Source organism: Cetorhinus maximus, chromosome 8 (assembly GCF_964194155.1).
Source record: "Cetorhinus maximus chromosome 8, sCetMax3.hap1.1, whole genome shotgun sequence".
In the NCBI taxonomy this organism is placed as follows: Eukaryota; Metazoa; Chordata; class Chondrichthyes; order Lamniformes; family Cetorhinidae; genus Cetorhinus; species Cetorhinus maximus.
In genome coordinates, this window is record NC_135886.1 from 84,665,246 (window position 1) to 84,685,457 (window position 20,212).

General features: G+C 43.4%; 1 protein-coding gene across 2 annotated transcripts in view; it reads left to right on the forward strand.

The window, feature by feature from the left end:
* The window catches only part of klhl4 (kelch-like family member 4), a 395,441-nt gene that overhangs the window by 158,546 nt on the left and 216,683 nt on the right, over positions 1 to 20,212 (forward strand). The window contains exon 2 of one of the 2 annotated variants that reach the window (XM_078547230.1): positions 18,082 to 18,158. The exons of the other annotated variant lie outside the window; for it this stretch is intronic. The gene's annotated coding sequence lies outside the window, so the exon portion shown is untranslated. The remainder of the gene's footprint in view (positions 1 to 18,081; positions 18,159 to 20,212) is intronic. 2 annotated transcript variants of the gene reach the window in all.

Sequence of the window (20,212 nt, forward strand, 5' to 3'; positions counted from 1 at the left end):
GATAGTATCCACCTCCCTTCCTACCCGCCTGCTCTCCAAACTCCCTCCCACCAACCCCACCCCCCTAATCCCTAAACTGGTCAAACCCTCCCTGCCCAATACCATGGACTGACCTAACTCTGGGATCCATTGGGCCTTCTTCTTGGGATTGGTTGCTGTCCTGGCAGTGCCCACTATTGAGCTATTGGCACTTCTGGGACTGCTGGAGCTGACAGCCAATCCAATTGGCGAGCAGCTCCCAAGGGCAAGACTTCATCTCTAGTGAGGGGCGTAAGGCCCATTGTTAGCCAATTTAGCCCACCCACAGCATGATATGGCTGGAGGGTGGGCTTGCATGCATCTCTCCCCCACCCTGTAAAATGCAGCCCAATGTTACTAAATCAAGTTGCACAATTATCCCACAATTAGTGGGCATCTGTGTAAAGTCCTTTTGAAGATGCATGAAAAACAGATCTCAAGCAGCTATTTCACAAGCAACAAAACAAAAACAGAAAAAATAGTTAAACAGTTTTAGGCAAATGTATTGCTAAAATTGAATAGTTTTGTTTAAAATTCATATCTACAAGCTTCAGAAGTCAGTGCATTTGAGGTTCAACTCCAAGGTACCTAATTTAAAGCCTTTGATTTTATTGTCATGCTGCAGTGCTGCTACAAAAAAAAAATCATCATTGTTTTCTTTCCTCATATAATTCAGCTTTGAACTGGTAACCCTGGAGACTGAAATTTCTTAGACATTAGAACTGAACTGCAAGCACATTGAAACATACTGAATAATGGTTCAAATATGAGAGAGTTAATTACTTTCCAATTAAAGAGCAATGTAGCTGAATCAAAAATTGAAAAGAATTAAATTAGCTTGAATTCTGTCAGTGTGAAGAATTTACTGGCAATGATCTCTTAGCTGGCTGATCATGGACCTCCCAGAGTTTAGGTCAAATGACTGACATTAACAATTAATTTTTTTTTGTTCGTTCATGGGATGTGGCATCTCTGACTAGGCCAGCATTTATTACCCTTGTTCACAGAGTATTTAAGAGTCATCCACATTGTTGTGGGCCTGGAATCACATTTAGGCCAGACCAGGTAAGGACAGCATTAGTTGAGCCAGATGGGTTTTTCCTGACATTTGGCAGTGGTTTCATGGTCATCATCAGACTCTTAATTCCAGGTTTTTATTGAATTCAAATTTCATCATCTGCTGTGATGGGATTCAAACCCAGGTCCCCAGAGCATTAACCTGGGTCTCTGGAATACTAGTCCAGTGACAATACCACTACGCCATCGCCTCATGAAAACTGGACTTGGGTACAATTGCTGATTGCAGTTTTTGTTTAAAGGAAGATTTCTAAAAGTCATTAGGTAATGCCATGAAATGTACCAAACTTCAGTACTGTTGCAGTTGATTACATGTTGCACTGGCACTGGATAATGGGAAAAGCTTCATTATCTAGAGGGAAAGACTTGCATTTATGGAACACTCTTTGTGACTGTGGGACATCTCAAAGCACTTCACAGACAATTAAGTACTTTTGAAGCATCATCACTGTTGTAGAGTAGGAAACACAGAAACCAATTTGTGCATAGTCAGCTCCCTCAAGCAGAAATGTGACAATCACCAGATAATCTATTTCTTTGTGATGCTGATTGCGGGATAATTATTAGCCAGAACACCAGGGAAAACGCTCTTTCTCTTCTTTAAAATAGCTCTATGGGATCTTTTATGGCCATCCAAGAAGGCAGATGGGGCCTCAGTTTCACATTTCATCTGAAAGACAGTATCCCTGGCAGTTCAGTACTGCACTGGAGTGTCAACCTTGATTTTTGTCCTCAAATCCTAGAGTGGGACTTGAACCTAGAACCTTGGGACTCAGAGGCAAGAATACTACGATGATTATTACTATGGATGAAGCTTGGCACTCTGAAGAGTGGGTGATCTCAGTGTATATGGTCTGGATGGACACCTCCACAGTCCAGGCCAGAGTATACAACTCCTCTGGTATATCTGCCAAATCTCTACGCACCTTATGCTGGACATCTAGCATCTGCTGCCTCACGCATGACTCAAGAGGCTCAACATCCAACTCAGAATCAGTCTCTGGATCACCTCAAACACTCCTCCGACTGCCCACGCCCTGCTCTACAACACTTGCCAGCAGCTGCATGTGCGATTGTGAAGTGCCCTCACCAGATTCCACCACGCTAATCCCTGCCGAGGTGCCATTATCTGCACTGGTGCTTAGTGCAGGGAGAGGATGTGATGTTACACCCTCTGAAGCTTCTGCTTCCTCCTCGGAGGATAGTGTGGGTCCCTCGGTGCTGGCAGCCTCAGCAGACGATGGTTTATCTGTGCAGGACACACAGAGAAAAGGGCTTTAATTGGCCTTTCACATCCTTCATGGGGTGTGCGAGGACACAAGATTCCATACCATTAGCATGACATGGAATATGAGATATGACACCTTGCAACCATTAAACCATGTACAACAACCTCACAAGGTTTCTACGAGGAAGCATCCCAGCCTTTGAATGCATAAATCACAAATTTACAATTCACGTAAACATGCCAGGCATCATTCACCCTCCTCCTACCCAATTCCCATCTCTGTCCCAAATTTCGATAATGCCTTTATAACCTCACACCCTGAGGCCTTCCACCAACTTCACCTCTGCCAATTGGCGGCTTCCCTTTCATGGGGGATAACAGCAGAACCTCCTCTGCTGGTATGAGGATTGTCAGGCCCAGCATGCCACCTCCAGTCCTGTTCCCCTCTTGGGCATTGTGGGCCTGCTTTTCCTGAAATGAGGTGTGCCAGTGCTATGGTGTTTATTCTTAGTCAAGTTAATTCATCATGTCCAAGCGCTGTGAGGAATGCATAGTCTGCACAATGATTGGCGGCCAATACTCTGCACCATTTTCAATCCTAAGGCTAACCTCCCCTGGAATCACAATGACACCTCCACAGAGGCATCAGAGCCACAAACAGTTTTTTTTTTATTCATTCACAGGACGTGGGCTTCGCTGACTGGGTCAGCATTTATTGCCCATTCCTAGTTGCCCTCGAGAAGGTGGTGGTGAGTTGCCTTCTTGAACAGCTGCAGTCCATGTGGTGTAGATACACCCACAGTGCTGTTGGGGAGGGAGTTCCAGGATTTTGACCCAGCGACAGTGAAGGAACAGAGATATATTTCCAAGTCAGGAAGGTGAGTGACTTGGAGTGGAACTTCCAGGTGCATATTGATGCCTCGAACCTCTGAGGTATTCAGAGGGCAGGACTCTTATAGAGCCTCCCTAGAGCCTTTCCGTGTACACTTATAGACAGAGTGCAGACTTACTCACCCTTGCAGATCTCAAAAGATCATTTTGTCTCTTTCGGCATTGCCTCCATCTTCGAGACACCACACCACTGCTGCTGACCTTTGCTGCCACCTCCATCCAGACAACTCAGGTCATTGCGGGAGGTCTTCTCTTCCTGTCCGCTCACATTGGAACCTCACACCTGGTGGCCAGAGCCTAGGGGAGGACAAAGAGGAAATCATCATCAAAGCATGGGGAAATTCTGAACCTTCTTCCTTCCCTTTACCCTTGCACCCTTCTCTCAGCCATTTATGTGGGAATACATGTTATAATGATTAACTGCTCAATATTCACATCTTAACATTATGCAGATGATCAAAATGCATACCATGTGTGTTCCCTACCAAAAACACTTAACTCTAAGCCTCTGTAGAATTTCACACATTATTCAGTTTAATAAAACTTACTTCAACTAATGCTTGTCAACCTGGCAAAATTCAAAAACTTCCAGCCTGCTTCCAACTGCAATAAATCCCAGAGGCACCTGAAACTACCGTGCCAGGTGCCCCTTTAAATTAGTGGCCGTGAATTCCTTTCAGGTCATGGCTTGCAAATTCGGTTGCCAGACATCCTGCCCGCCATCTCCGATTGGGCGGGGGAATGACAATCCAGCAACATTGCGGGATGCAAACCGACCTGTTATTGGCTGATTGCTGTATTATATGGCAAGAGTTGGGGAGCCACCCATTTCTGGGTGCAAGTCCCACCCACTGAAACACGCCATGATATTTAGCCCCATATTTATAAAGTGAATGCTCAGTTACAAGGGCCAGAATTTTATGATTGCCATGCAGGCACGTGGTACACCTGACCCTTGGCGAAATGCTTCGCAATATTTCGTTCAGCAGGTGTGGACAGAAATCGGAACTGCGCTCACTGACAATTAATCCCATTAAATCCCCAATCCACAGCGATTTTGAGTGGCCCGTGCGTTTTTACACTCAGTGCCAGGTGGCCTTCACGTTTTTCATTCATTCTACACCCAGGGCGGGATAAAAGGCTCAGAAGATGTTGGTATGATGAAGAGTTAGGAGTTTTGCTGTGAGTTGTCTGGAGTTGGTTTAGTGATCATTTCTGCCATTTTTTGGGTGTTTTGGATAATTCTCAGATTGTGAAACATTTGCAGAGGCTTTCTACAGAAAGGCCCCTTCAGTGCAGAAACCTGTGCAATCGTCTGGACAAACATGGGGATTGTGTACTCTTCAGAAGAGGAGGAGAGGGCCAGAAGGGAGAGGAGGCCATTTGCCCACAGGCACTGTCCCAGAGTCTGTTCTCTGGACCGAGAGATGCAGCCAGAAGGGGCGGAGGGTGAGCAGGATTTGCAAGGGTATAGGTTCCAGAGAAGGTGCCATTACCCAGCATGTAGAGTGTACAGGCAGCGATCATGCTACCTAGACATGACAGATGCTCAGTGCCGAAGAAGGCTCCATCTCTCCAGGGACACAGTCATCTCTCTGTGTGACATGGTCGGCCCCAAGATAGCCTCAAACTGTGTAGGTGGCCACCCTATGCCAGTGGCTCTGAAGGTGACAGTTGCCCTGAACTTTTGTGCCTCAGGTTCGTTCCAGGGGTCAGGGGGAGATCTATGTGCTATCTCCCAATTGGCTGCCCACAGCTGCATCAAGTTGGTTCCAGTTGCACTGTTCCGAAGGGTCAACACCATCATGTGAAGATGCTTATGGGAGGCAGGGAGACCAGGGAGGCCTTGACTCAGTGGACTTTTGGTTAGGAATCCAAAGCAAGGGGTCAAGGTGATGGCAAGGGAAATGCCACCTTACTGATTGGTGCTCATGAGGCACTCCTGTCACCCTCCACTCATGCCCCAACCTCTGAAATAAACTTTTCAGCTCAGTCTATATGTGACACACAATTCCCAGGCCTCTTCCCTAACAATTACATGAGCACACTTATGACATTGCAGATGATCTCACATTTCAATATTGAAGTGTCATGTCAATGAAAATTATTCACCCGTAAGACCCCTTATGTGATCACAGTGACTTAAATTTCCACTTGCGAGTGCTACATCTTCTTGCTTCCCTCTTGCTGGCAGCTGGATTGAAGGCAGGCTGCTGACTCTGACGCCTCATCGGCCTTGATGACCTTAGCGGCTCTCATCTGGTCGTTGGGGCCTGTGTAGGCCCTGTCTGGGCGGAAGAGTCCAGTGCCATGACTGGGCACTCCTTAGCCATTGCAGTCTCCTCAGATGCGACGGTCACTAGCAGAGGGATGGAGGAGCTGATGCCATCATCAGAAGTGGCCTGATAGAAGGCTCCAGATGCATGGAGCTGCAGGTCGTACGCCAACATGAGGTTGGTTGAACCTCCCTGCTCACCAGAGATGGACAAGATGCCAGCAGAGTCACTAAGTGCTTCATCCATTTCTCACATTTGTGGGCTTGCAGCTCTGAACACAGCCCCAGAAACCCCTGATTAAGTTCCTGGAGCTGCCTCCCCATGAGACCCGCCACTCTCTCTATGGAGGAAGATGTGTGTTCAGAGCTGAGGATAAATGCAGTGCTCACACTGAGCATGGACTCCTCCAACACAGAGACCATGGCACATCTTCACGCGCATCCCGCTAGACATCCAGCATCTGCTGCCCAATAGCCAACTCCAGAGGCTCATCATCTGCCTCGGTCTTAGCAGCGCCCTGGTCTCCAGCAGTCCTCCAACTGCCAGTGCCCTGGGGACTCTCTGCCCCTGCCAGCTCCTCAGGAGAGTGTAACATGGCTTCCTGACTGTGTACTACCACATGCTCCGGAATGCCTTATCTTCACCACTGTGCATTACCACCTCTGAAACATATTTGCCCATTGACATGCCTGTATCTGCGCTGATGCATGTTGCAGAGGGAGGATGTGATGCAGGTGCATCTGGTTGCAGGTCATTCTCTGATGTCAAGGGAGGATCCTTGGGGTCCTTCTGGGATCATGAGGATGTCCCATTTGAGGGAGGAGGAGAAACTGTCGGTCTCGAACAGCATTATGAACTCAGATTGCATGCAGTCTGGTTAATTTGGTGGAGCAGGGCAACTTAGACAGCAACCTCCTGATTTCCACTTTTCACTGCCTGTGCGGTCACTGGAAGCTACTGTTAATAACAATAAGCAATGTTAGCCTGAAATAAAAACAAAAAATGCTGGAACAGCAGGTCTGGCAGCATCCGTGGAGAGAGAAACAGACTTCGAGTCTGTATGACTCTTCTTCAGAGTCCGTATGACTCTTCTTCAGAGCTCTGAAGAAGAGTCAAAAGGACTTGAAACATTAACTCTGTTTCTCTCTCCACAGATGCCACCAGAGCTGCTGAGATTTTCCAGCATTTTCTGTTTTTATTTCAGATCTCCAGCATCCGCAGCATTTTCCCAGAAGGGAAAAAAGTATTCTTATTTCGCAGTTTTTACTGGTGTTCCATTTTAAGGTATACAAGACCAGGTCAGTCCAGTAGTCTTATTTCCCAGTTTTTACTGTTTTTACCTTCTGGCTTGCTTTCGTCATAGCAATGTTACCCTCCTTGTTATTGGTACAACAGGATACGGCCCATACTCTTTTACTGAGATATTATGAACATAGAGAATACATTGCTGCATTCCAACATTTACTGCAGTCCAAGGAACTTTATTCTTAAGATTAAAATCTCTAAATATCCATGTAATTAAGTTTCCTGGAGGTTTAAATGGAGAAACACTCCATTAAATTCACATTTACTTCCTCCCTAATTACTCTTGTCCCACTAGATGCGATGCAGTCTCTTTTTGACTATTAAAGTGGATTTAACTAGAGTTTAAGCGATACAATTCTCTACTGAACCTACATGCTTTGCTAATTGAATTATTACCCTCCTGTTAAGGCCTGCTACTACATACCCCTCTTGTTGATTCATTTGTATAATTTAAAAACATTCATTCTTACTTTTCCTGTCAGAAACTTATCAAACACATTAGACTTAATGCTCATTTTCCTTATTGATAGGTGTTTGTCAGTTCAAGAGGTTGCAACCTCATAAGAGTATAATTTTTTGATGCAGCTAATAAATCCACAGTGGACATTTTCCTATAAGCAAATGGTAGAAATGTTGATGACCATTGGTTACTGTATTCACATCAATTGCAATTTGTCTACATGACGGTAAATAGCAATAGCACCGGGCTGTTAACTCTCCTCCATCATTCAGCACTGCTGGGGGTCACCACAGGTGACCTATCTTGTACAGGGGTTTGAGTATGTCATTAAACCTGTTCAAGACTGACATTTGGATGCTAAGGGGTGGATTTTACAGGGTGATGGGCTACCTCACACCCCACCCCAGCCAAAATGTCCATTGCCGCCTCGCTAACCAGAAGCCCTGCTGCCCCACGGCAATGATATGCTGGGGCCAGACTTAATTAGTTCAGAGTGGGACTTTCACCCCCATCTGGAGAAAATCCTGGCCTAGAGAGTTGCTGGCCAATCTGATTGCCCGGCAGCTCTGCAATCCCAGTTGCGCCAGAATCGAGTAGTGGCCACTGCTAGAACTACAAGCAGTCCAGGAAGAAGAAAAGCAATAGATCGCCAACTTCAGGTAAGTCATGGATTTTTGGTTGGGCCTGCCTGGCAGATCCCAGCGAGGCGGGGTGGGGGGAGGTGGAGTGGGTAGGGTTTGGTTTTAGAGGCCGGGGAGGAAGGGATAAAGATAACATACAAACTTGGGGGCAGTTACCCCTGATGGGCACAGGGGACACCCACACCCTAAAAGGAATTACCTCCACTTTCTTGTCCGCCAGCAACCTGTGCAGTGAAAGCTGCTGGGCTGCTTGCCTTGCTCACGCATTCCCTAGCCGGACGTAAAATTGTAGCAGAAGCAGAATGAGGCCCTTAATTGGGCATTAGTTGGCCACCTAAGAACTTCAATAGGCCTAAGAGTGGGCAGGCTGCCTGAAGCATTTCCCACCCACTGTATTTTTGGAGACAGATTGGGGGTGGGTGAGAAGGTGGTGGACAGGCCACCCATTCTATTTTACGAACCCCCTGCCTTGCTGACGAGGGTCTGTAAGGTTCGCCCCTAAAAGCCGAGGCAGAGACTATAAGAGCAGGGAGGTTATGCTGGAACTGTATAAAACTCTGGTTAGGCCACAGCTAGAGTATTGCGTGCAGTTCTAGAATCCACATTATAGGAAGGATGTGATTGCACTGGAGAGTGCAGAGGAGATTTACGAGGATGTTGCCTGGGCTGGAGAGTTTTAGTTATGAGGAGCGATTGGACAAACAGGGGTTATTTTCCCTGGAGCAGAGGAGATTGAGGGGGGGACATGATTGAGGTGTATAAAATTATGAGGGGCATAGCTAGGGTAGACAGGAAGGAACTTTTCCCCTTGGTGAAGGGATCAATAACCAGGGGGTATAGATTTAAGGTAAGGGGAAGAGGTTTAGAGGGGATGTGACGAAGAAGGTTTTCACCCAGAGGGTGGTGGGAATCTGGAACTCACTGCCTGAAAGGGTGGTAGAGGCAGAAACCCTCATGACACTTAAGAAATATTTGGATGTGCACTTGTGAGCCATGGTATACAAGACTCTGGGCCTAGTGCTGGAAAATGGGAGTAGAATAGTTAGGTACTTGTTTGACTGGTGCAGACTTGATGGGCCGAAGGGCCTTTTGCTGTGCTGTAGATCTCTATGACTCTATGGTCCAGGGATGTGGAGATTAGGCAGGAAAATGGAGTTGAGATTGAAGCCATGAGCTTATTGAATGGCAGATCTGTGGTCTGCCATTTGAGGTTTGAGGGGCAGTAGAGCCTACTTCTGCTCCTTTTTCCCATGTTCTTAGTAAATGTTTGATAGTTTCTGCCACAGCATTCCTAGTGCATGCACCCAGAAATTCACACCTGTAAATTTCTGACCATTAATTTTAACATTGATTTGATGCACCTAAAGTACTAAAGCGGAGAATCCTGCCTTTTAGTTTCAATTGCAATTCTCTCGCTCAGAGAATGTTCTGTGCATATGTGCTTACAATTTAAATACTTTGAGAGTAGAAGGAAGAATAAGTGCTCTCCATACATATATGTGAACTGCAGTAAATTTTTCAAGTATCGGGAGGTCCAAAGGATTCTTTCAGCACCTCTGGATCCAGATTTATTCTTTGTGAACTATCTCCTCTGGGGTCTCATACTGCCCCATCCCTGCCTTATGTTGCAACACTGCACTGAAAACATTCGAACAACTACCAATGCAGGCTTTGCGTCAACAGTGTAACTGTACCCTAGAATCACTTTGGTTTTGCACTGACTGCAATAGATCTGCAACTGGGGTGAAGCAAAGAGCTTAATTTTAGATCTACTTAAAAGGAGCCATTTGTACAATTTGCCCTGTTTATCAAGATTCTAATTTAATTGGTAGTCGTGTTAGGGAGCAGAGCTCATGGGCTTGTCCAGAGCATTCATCTCCCTGGTCAGAGAGGAATGTGAATTTAGCAGAATAACTTAGATCTGTGGTCTGTATCCACCTCCAAGCTGTACATGTAATGATGCTCCAAACAATTTGATTATTTAATGCTATAGTTAACTTATTTTGTGAATTCTGTGTATAACAAATGATATTTAGAATGTTCCTTCAGAACAATTAAGCACTTGTTTGATCTTATCTATATTTATAGCTTTCTTTTAATAAATAAAAGAGCACATCAATGATTCATTTACAAATACAGCAGCCTGTCATGTTGGGCTTAGATTTATATCTGCAATGCAGCAAAATAATTCTAAGGGACTACTGAGGTTTCAACAAGTTCTGAGGTTGCTGTTGTGAATTTAAAGTGACTTCAGGCATGAAGGTTGCAAGCAAAATACTGACACATATTCCTGCAGCAACTGACGTATGATTGGAAAATGTTATTTTTTAAATACACATGTAGAGCTTCTTGGATTGTGGTAGTCTGATGTGTAATATACCTTTAAGAAGCATGTTATAATAGAAGATCACATGATTTTATTATCCAATGACAGAGTAGCGTGCGTCACCTTAGTAGTCTGTAGTTAGTAGTGAATAGACTAGAGTAAGAATCTGTAATGTAGGGACAGGGTTTTAGTTGTAAGCACACAAATGTAGCTGCTGAGTTCCTTTGTCAATAAATAGAATGTGTTCTACATAAGAACTGCCTGCTGATCTGCTCTGTCTATGGTACCAACTTGGTCATTCCGAAACAAGTGTGCAACCTGGATCCATTAGTCCAACTAAACTAGTGACCAGGATCCAACATGGATGATGTCTTTACATTTTGTGCTGCCTTTTCAAGCGAGTTCCTGTCAGCTTTAATAATTAAATGGAAATAAATAGCTTTTGTGGATCTTAAACATTTTGAACACATGCTCTTGTGTTCAGCAGTGTTGAATGGACAAGGGTGATAGCTAGTAAATTCATTGTAGTTACATGAAGCAATGAGGCCAAAATGTTCTTCATATTGATACGTTATTACTGCCATGAAATATATAAATAGATCAGATGACAGAAAGTTCAGATTTTTCTGCAGTGTGTGCAAACACTTTGTTGTGGTACAAGAACAGGTTTTCATCAAACTGACTGGCCTCCTTCTCAGCAACTAGTTTTATCATAATTTAAAAGTAGCTTTTGCAAGTTGTTGACATGGCATTGAAATGTGGGAAACTTGGTAACCAAGTTGCACGTAGCAATCTCCCACAAACAGCAATGTGATAGTAATCAGATAATCTGTTTTTGTAATGTTGATGGGGGGATAAATATTGGCCAGGACACCAAGGATAACTCCTATGTTCTTCTTGAAAATAGTGCTATGGGATCTTTCGTATCCATCTGAGAGAGGAGACAGGGAATCAGTTTAACATCTTCTCCCTTAGTACTGCACTGGGGTGTCACCCTAGATATCTGAGCTCAAGTCCTGGAGTGGGTCTTAAACCCACAACCCACTGGCTCAGAGGCAAGAGTGCTTTCAGGTGAGCCACAGCTGCCAGTCAATGTAATTCTGACTAATTTTTATCTTAACTCCATCTACCTATGTTTATTCACCATCTCTTAAAATCTATTAATCTCAGTTTTGAAATTTTCAATTGACCAATCCTCAACAGCTTTTTGAGAGAAAGTGATCTAAGTTATGAAGTTCCACTCTTGTCAGTAGGAGTGCGCTGGATAGACAAGCAGCTTTTTGTTGAAATCTGCCTTAGGAAACCACAGTGCTGCAACCCCTGCCTGAAGTATGAAAGCACAGTGACCCTGTGATATGTTAGATTCTTGTGAACCTCACCAGAAGATAAATTGTTTCTGCTAGTGGAGTTTTTTAGTGGTGAGCACTTTCCATTCATTGTCCTCCTCTCAATTCACTTATCAATGGCTCCGCATTGAGTCTGGGATTGGAAGGAGGATCAGCCACCTTGGATCTATCAGCTGACCAAGCACACAAAGGCTGAGCCTCCCTGTCACCTGCTGCTTGCTATCAACCAAGAGACTCTTGGGTGCCATCTCTCTGCTACTGTGGTTTTATCTTGGGTTTTGTTAGCTTCTTACTCTAGAAGAGATCTTGCTGGAGGCAATGGTCTTTTGTTGAAAACACATGTATTTACATACTAACTATTTACAAAAGTTAAGTGGAGCTACTTTCTAAGAGGCTTCTCAGTCATCTTCCTTCAATGAGTGACATCACAATCACATAACTCCTTACGCACATTCTTAGAAGCTATCATTAGAGTTAACCCTTTACTCTACATGGTTCTCTCATTTGTGGTACTGTAGGTGTAACAATCTCTTTAGGTTTGGGGTAATTGCTGTTAATGGCATTCTGCCCATTGCGATTAGGGCAGATCTGTTGCTGCGAATTGATTCCTGTTTGTGTCTTGACCAGATACGATCTTGGTTGCTGTAGCTTCTCAATTACCGTTCCGGGGGGTGTGCAGGAAAGGAAGTTGTGTCTTTAGTTTGCAGCCCATCAGAAGCTCACATGGAGCAAACCAATTATGCAATAGTGTGGAATGATAACTAAGCAGAGCAAGCTCAACGCTATCATTCTTCTTCAAGAGGTCTTTGACAGTGTGTACTCCTCACTCAGCTTCTCTGTTAAACTGTGGGTATTTTGGGGAGCTTGTGGCAAGTACAAATCCATACAACTTTGTGAAGGATTGAAGGCACTCATTGATGAATTGTGGTCCATTATTGGAGATGACAACAGTGGGAATGCCATGTGTAGAGAACATTTTCTTCTGGGCTTCAAAATGAGGTCGTGTAGCTTTCGCTCCTCTATCCAGCAGGAATAAGAGCCTACCAGTATAAGAAATATTTTCCTTTTATGGTCAAATAAATCCATGCCAAGGCATTCCCAAGGCCTTGATGGAAGGAGGAGGGCAGAAGTGATTCTTTCTACTCCTGCCTGTCGATGGCATAGGTGACACAGCTGGGGTCCATCTGTTTAATAGAGTGCAAAATCCATGGCCACCATACAGTCTGTTGTGCCTTGGCTTGACACTTGGTTATGCCAAGATGCCCTTGGTGGATTCTCTGGAGGACTTCCAAGCGGAGAGTTCATGGTATCACCACTCTTGCATCGATACCAGGAGGTCATCTATGATGCTGAAGTGGTGCCGCTGTTTGAAATATTGCCTGAAGACAAGGTTGCTTGGAATGTGCAGTGGCCATCTGTCCATGCAGTACGCTCAAACCTGGGTGCACTTCATCTTGTCTTTGGACCTTATGAAATTTGTGCAATTTCTGGTCTGTTGCCGTCAAGAATTTGGTAGTCAAGGTTGTAAAGGCTTCAACTTCTGCTATGGAGCTTTGTCTTCCTGTACTGGGTAAGTGGTGAGTATCCTGGACAGTATATCGGCTGTAGTCTGATATTTACCCTGTAGTTTACTTAGTAGTTGCATCATATCGCATGAGTTGAAGCCAGAATTGCTGAATTCTGGGTGGCCTCTTTGCAATTTCCTTTGCTTTCAACAATGTTGCTAATGGCTTGTGATTGGTTTCACTTAAAGTGCAGGCCCAGTACATAAAGAATTTTCCACATGCCCAATTCGGTGCAAGGGCTTCCTTTTCGATCATAGCATAGTGCTGTTGAGTCTCTGTTAATGACCTGGCTGTGTAGTAAAGAGGTCTTTGTTTGCCATCACTTTGGACCTGGAATAACACTGTTCCTAGTCCCATTGCAGATGCACTAGCTGCCACAATCGTGGAAAGTTGAGGGTTGTAGTGGCCTTGGATGTTTGAGGATGTTAGCATCATTTTGATATGTTCGAATGACTGCTGCTTATGCTCAGTTCAACATCACGCCTGGTTCTGTCCCAAAAGATGTCTGTGAGGTTCATTTATCTGGGCTAAGTGAGGCAGAAATTTGCCTCGTTGGTTGACCATGCCCATGTATCTTTGTAGCTCCATTACATTTCGAGGTGGTGGGAATTCGTTTAATACCTTAGTTTTCTGTGGGTCTATGGTATTCCCAATCGCTGGTATAATGTGCCCTAGGAACTTTATCATGGGCCTAGAAAACTCACATTTGTCATTGAGTGTCAAGCTAGCCTCTTGCAACATTAGTAAGACTTCCCTGACCCGTTTGTCGTGCTCTTGTTTTATTGGCCCGTGAATGAAGATGTTATCCATGTGGCATGTAATGCTGTCAATGCCCTGCAGTATATTGGACATTGTCCTTCGCAATATTTCAGGGCTGATGTGATGCCAAATGGCAGAAATTTCTGTTAAAACATTACTGTCCAAAATGCATAATGAAAGTAATTAAGAGTTTGGACTCTTGGTCCAATGGCAATTGCCAAAACCTGCTGTTGGTGTCAAGTTTGATGATGATGGTGCTTTTTATAAGTTTGGCCAAGTCCTCAACACCAATGCCACTTGATGTATTTCTCTTTCCATTACCTTGTTGAGGTATGTTAGATCAACACAGATATGAAGTGAGGCATTAGGGTTCAGGACCGGTACCATACCAGAGCACCAGCTGGTTGGATTAGTAACTGGTGAAATAACTCCTTGTTGCAACATTGCCTGGATCTCACTCCTGACTTTTCAGAAGTGGGTGTGGGACCTTTGTTGGTGTGAATAGACAAAGGGGCTTAGCGCGTGTCTTGAGTGTAATGTAATACAAGGTTTTCAGCTTACCCAAGCCTATAAAAAGTGTGGGGAATTCCTTTCTAAATTCATTATCTTGTGCTTCTGCATTGACCTCACCAACTTTTGGAAGCAGGTTCAGAGCTATGCAGGCTTTTCTGCTCAACAAAGAGGATGCTTGATTCTTGATAATGTACAATGTTTCAGAAATTTCTCTACCTTTGCATTTCAGTATCGTCTCTAGCTGGCCATGAACATGTAACATGATTCCCCTGGACCTTGGAGTTGATTAGAGGATGGTTGCACTGTCACTTTATTCGGTCATGAAACTCTTTAAGACAACACTGAGACACCAGCCCCTGTGTTTGGCTTGAATTTGGCCAGATGCCCATTTACATCAATGTCAGCACTCCAATACTGGTTTGCATTTTCCTTCATTTCTCCTAGGAAGGTGTTTTCCTGGTTGTCAAGGTCTTGAATTTCTTGACTGGAAGCTCCTTTAGTAGATTTCTCCTTCTGTCTTGTAAACAGATTTCCTAGAATGGCAGATCATTTTAAAATGGCCTAACTTGCTACAGCCATGGCACTGTGCCATTCAGGTGGAGCATTATTCCCACCTGTGGACCTTCTTCCCGCCATAGTGGGGACATTGGAAAATAGCAGTTGGCTGCTTTTCGGGATGTTTCACCGATTGCTGCCTTGCTATCTTTCTGGTTTTACAACACACAAATTGAACAGCTTCATTGGGATATTCTTGGTCAATTTCCCTCGCATCTCTGATAAAAGTCTTATTCTCTTCAACCTGTCTGGCCAGTTGTACAGCTTTGCTTAAATTTCAATCTGCCCAAGATTGTAATAAGTCTGAAAGATTCTCATATAAATGGCAACGACTATTCTAACTCTGGTCAGGTCGCCTTTTAGTGTTCCATACTCACAGTTTCCGGCTAGGCAATATAATTCATTGATGAATGAGTCAATCCCTTCACTCTGTCTTTGACTATGCTGATTAAATTTTGCCCCCTCAATGACAATATTTTTTATGAAATATGGGTCAAAGGCTCTGATGACATCCCCATAAGGAGGCTGTCTCTTCCTTTGCCCCCTGTCTGGCCAGCATATCATCTGCTACGCTCCCAACAGCATATAACAAAGTACTAGCTTGATCTTTGCTCTCTTTGCTTGCAAGACCTGAGGCATTGTGGTACTGGGTAAACTGTATCCCCAATTTTGTTATTGCTCAGCCTGTCTGGGGCCCTCTATATTTTGAAATGATTCTGGTAGGGGCAAGTAACAGCCATTTCTAAATCCGTGGTTGTCTTTACTTGTGCTGCTTGTCTTGCCAGTCATTGGGCTTCCCTCATTATTTTGTCCTCTCCACGGCTCCTAGGTTGGCCTTGAAGTTCTTCACCCGCTTAGTTGAACTATTGCCTGGCTTCACTTGAGGTTTTTTCCGCCGTTTTCTACTGTTTCTCTGTGGGTGTAGTCACTCCTGCCACTGTCAGTCACTGTTCTTGTATCTAAAGATTCATTAGCTTCTTACTTTAGAGATCTTGCTGCAGGCAATGGTCTTTTGTGGAAAACGCATTTATTTACATACTATCTATTTACAAAGATGAAGTAAGGCTAAGACTTAGCTGGAGCTATTCTCTAAGTTGCTTCTCAGTTATCTTCCTTCAGTGAGTGACATCAGTGTGACATAACTCCTTACGAGCATGCTCAGTAGCTATAATTAGAGTTAATCCTTTACAATCTCCACCATCCAACAGCATCACTGACACCCTTTGCTCACCATGCATTCATGCATGCCGATCACATCTAAGCTGCCTATTCACCTGAATGCCAATGATGCTGCTGCTCCCTGTTTTCAGGTTCCTGGTTTGCTGCTGCTTCTAGCCCAACCGACTGTCTGATTTCTAATCCTGCTGCTTTTCACTGTCCTATGTAAGAGAGAGGTAAAATCTGAAGAGTAAGAAAGAGAAAATGGAAATGGACAGCAGTAAAGTCAGGGAGAAGGATACAGACAGATGCTAAGTTGGAGTCAAAGGTATAGAAGTGAACGTGGAGAGAGGTTCAAAATAGCAAGGCTTGCCCTCAAACTTTATGTTGGGTAGTGGGAACCCCACCTCCAGTGTAAAATTCAGCTATGGTGTCTAGTGAGGACTAAAGTAAGAAAATCATTAAAAATTTCTCCCCTGCCCCAATTCATCTGCTGCTGAAACCTTCACCATGCCTTTGTTGCTTCTAGGCTGGACTATTCCAATGCTCTCTCTGCTAGCCTCCCACCATGTACCCTCCATAAACTTCAACTCATTCAAAACTCTGTTGTCCGTATCCTAACTCACAGCAAGTTCTATTTGCCTATCACCGCTATGCTCACTGATCTACTTTGACTACCAGTTAAGCAATGCCTCAATTTAAAAAAAATCTCACCTTTGTTTCAAATCCAACCATGGTCTCATTGCTCCCTATCTCAGTAATCTCTTCCAGCCCCACAACGTTCGAAGACATCAGCGCCCCTCCTGAGTTCTGGTCTCTTGCGTATCCCTGATGTTCTTCACTCTACTATTGCCCTCCTTGCCTTCAGCTGCCTGAACCCTAAGTTCTGGAATTCCCTCCCTAAACCTCTTCAAATCTCTCTCCATTTAGAGATTAAACTTACCTCTTTGGCCAAGCTTCTGGTAATTTGTCCTCAGTGGCGAATTTACCATGAAACAAACCATGGGGTGGCACGGGGCCCCCAATGACAGGGTGCCCCGAAATGCAGGACAAGTCTGACAAATGAGTGAACTTAAATGTTGCAAGTCGTGAAGCAGTCCAGGCTTTCTGCATTCTGTGAACAAGTTGCCCTAATACCTTCTAATGTAGCTTGGTGTTAAATTTTGTTAGACAAAACTTCTATGAAACACCTTGGGACATTTTATCATGTTTAATTGCAAATTTTGAATAATGTGTACTTGAAAATACAGTGAGTTTGATGTGGTTAAAAAAACAAGTTAAGAATCTTCCTGTACATGGATGAATTAATTTAAAAAATGCTTGCCTAATGCTCACTGAAATAACATATACCTAGTGCAAATTTTTTCTACAATTACTCATTCAATTCTTTAGCATACCCTGTCAGAAGCCTATAATAAAGTGTAGCAGGAATGGAGAAATGATTTAAAGACTTTTCCAGGGTTATAATAATTCTTCTAAGACTGTAGATAGGGCTCCATGAAAAACATTAAGCTTCACAGAGGTTGTTAAACATGGAAAAAAGATGCCTGCTCGAAAGGAAAAGGCATTGGATCAACCAAGAGATTATTTGAACAGTTTTTAAATCCAGACATCAGAAATTCACATTTGACATGTGGATTGAATGCAGATAGGTGGGTAAAAAAGGGGAAAGCAGATATGGTTTAGCTCAGGGATTGATTGAAAAGGTATAACCTTAGTGGAATCTGTGTGAATGTTAAAGAAAAGCAACAGACAATAGAGAACATCAATCCAGGATATCTAGAAGTCAACTCTGGGTGATAACCATGTTTTTCTTTGTTACAAAATTCTAACTACTTCAAAAGATAGCAACACACCTGAGGATTTTTGAGAATATCCATTTGGATAAGAGTTATCTGCAATGTATAAATTAAAGGATAGTTAGCCTGCACTGGATTTAATGCTTTCTTTCCCTCATTTTTAGGTACAGGATTGACTGGGATAAACAGTGATTTTTTTCTTCAATTTTGGAGAAGGACCTCTTTGTGTGCAGACAAAAGGGTATGTTCCACCTTGCAAAAATCCTGATGAATAGGTTTCAAAAAATATCCCACATCAGTGATGATAGGGTGAGATACAGGGAAATTCAAAGAGATGGAAGTTTCTGCAACTTTTGGGGGAAGGGTGGTTGCAATTAAAATGACAAAGTTACCAAAATTCAATTTATTCCATTGTCGCATATATAATGTTCCCATTTCTCATTTTTGCAGTCAATTTCTGACCAATAACTGCTCCATGCTGATCATTTCGAAATGTTTTAATTCATCTTCTAGAAGATTTCTATAAACTGCTTTACTTGAATGCTAAGAGCCATTTTTAGGACACAATTTACTTTTAATGCACAAAATGATTCACAGAAATCAAGAGGCATATTTTCATTACTTTAAGTAGTAACTTTAAATAAGTAAGATGGATCTCTGATTGGACATCTTGCTTTAGAACCAGAGTAAATTTTACAGTGAGTGACTTGTGGAGAATGGTGAAAGATTGAGACCCTGATATTATTGGGGAGGCAGGAAAGGTGCTTAAGAGCTTGGAAACAGCCACAGATTTGGAGGCCATGTTGATCTTAAAAGCAGGGCCTCAACAACCTGTTGTAGCCCTAACCTATCCTGCTCCACACCAATATCTGTAAAATCTCCCAAATTCCTTTGCCCCCATCTCTTCCACATTTACATGCTGCTTCTACATGAACACTTATAATATCCAGCTCTATCAGTGCATCACTCTCTTGACCCCTCCATTTATCTGTGTTATCAAACTGCTTGTCCAACTTCCAATCCTAGATGAGCCATGATTTCCTTCAGTTAAACACTGGGAAGATGGAAGCCACCATCTTCAGACCCCATCAAAAACTCTGTATGCTTACCACCGATTCCATCCCATTTCTCAGACTAAATCAGACTGTGCTCAGTTCCAACATCCTAGCTGACCCTGAGCTGAGTATTCAACCCTATATTTCTATCAAAAAGGCTTCTTACTTCTACCACCACATCCACACCACACCCCCCACTTAATATCAGCCACCACTAACCATACCTAGCCCATCTGCTGCAGAAGTTCTTTTCCATGTCTTTGACATCTCCAGATTTGAGTATTTCATTTTCTCATCCTTCGCACACTGTAAAGGTCAGCTCACCCAAAGCTTTGCTGCTTATATCTTCTATCCCTGTATACTATGATCTATATAGACTCATGATTCCACAACATTTGAAATTTAAACTTCTTAGCCTTGTGTTTAAATCCTTTCATGGCCTATCTCTGTAATCTCCTCTAACCTATAGCTTTCGCATAACTTTTTGTCACTCTGACTCTGGATTCTTGTACATTTTCCCTACCAGTAGCAGTATTGCCTTCAGTCACCTAGACCCCATTCTACGAAATTCCTTCACGCAACTGCTCTATTTATCTCTCCTCCTTTAAGATCCCTTTTAAATCTCACCTCTGCTTTGGTCACATTTTCTAATATCTCATTATTTTGGCTTGGCATCCATTCTTGTGAAAATTGATTATGCCTCTGAAAAGCTTGGGACATTTTTCTACATTTAAAGACACTATATAACTACAGTTGTGTTGTTGAGAGAGGGGTCTAGGGAGAGAATTTCAGAATATGGAGGTAATATAGCTGACAAGTGTCACTGATGGCCAAGTGGAGGGAGGGAGAGGCACATTAGATGAGAGCAGAAGGTGCAAGCAGAGATGTAAACCTGAAGGAAGTAGACAGTGAAAGGTTTTGTAGATGATGATGTATTATAATTTGTGGACGTAGATTATGAAACTGAAGCAGTGATGAACAAGAAGACAACAGATCAGGAAATGCAGGATGCATTTCTTAGTGCATGTCAAGGTAAACCATGGATTATCAACATTTACATCAGATTTCAAGGACTGAAGGTGATCTTACAGTTGTTGGAGTATTGAGTAAACACTAGGCAAAGTATAGAAACTAATAAACCTGATTGTTGTGTTTTTTGTCTTGGAGATATACAGGAACTTTATTTACAACACAACGAGCTTACTTTTAGTTTCTCTTTCTCTGTCATCATATCCAGGCT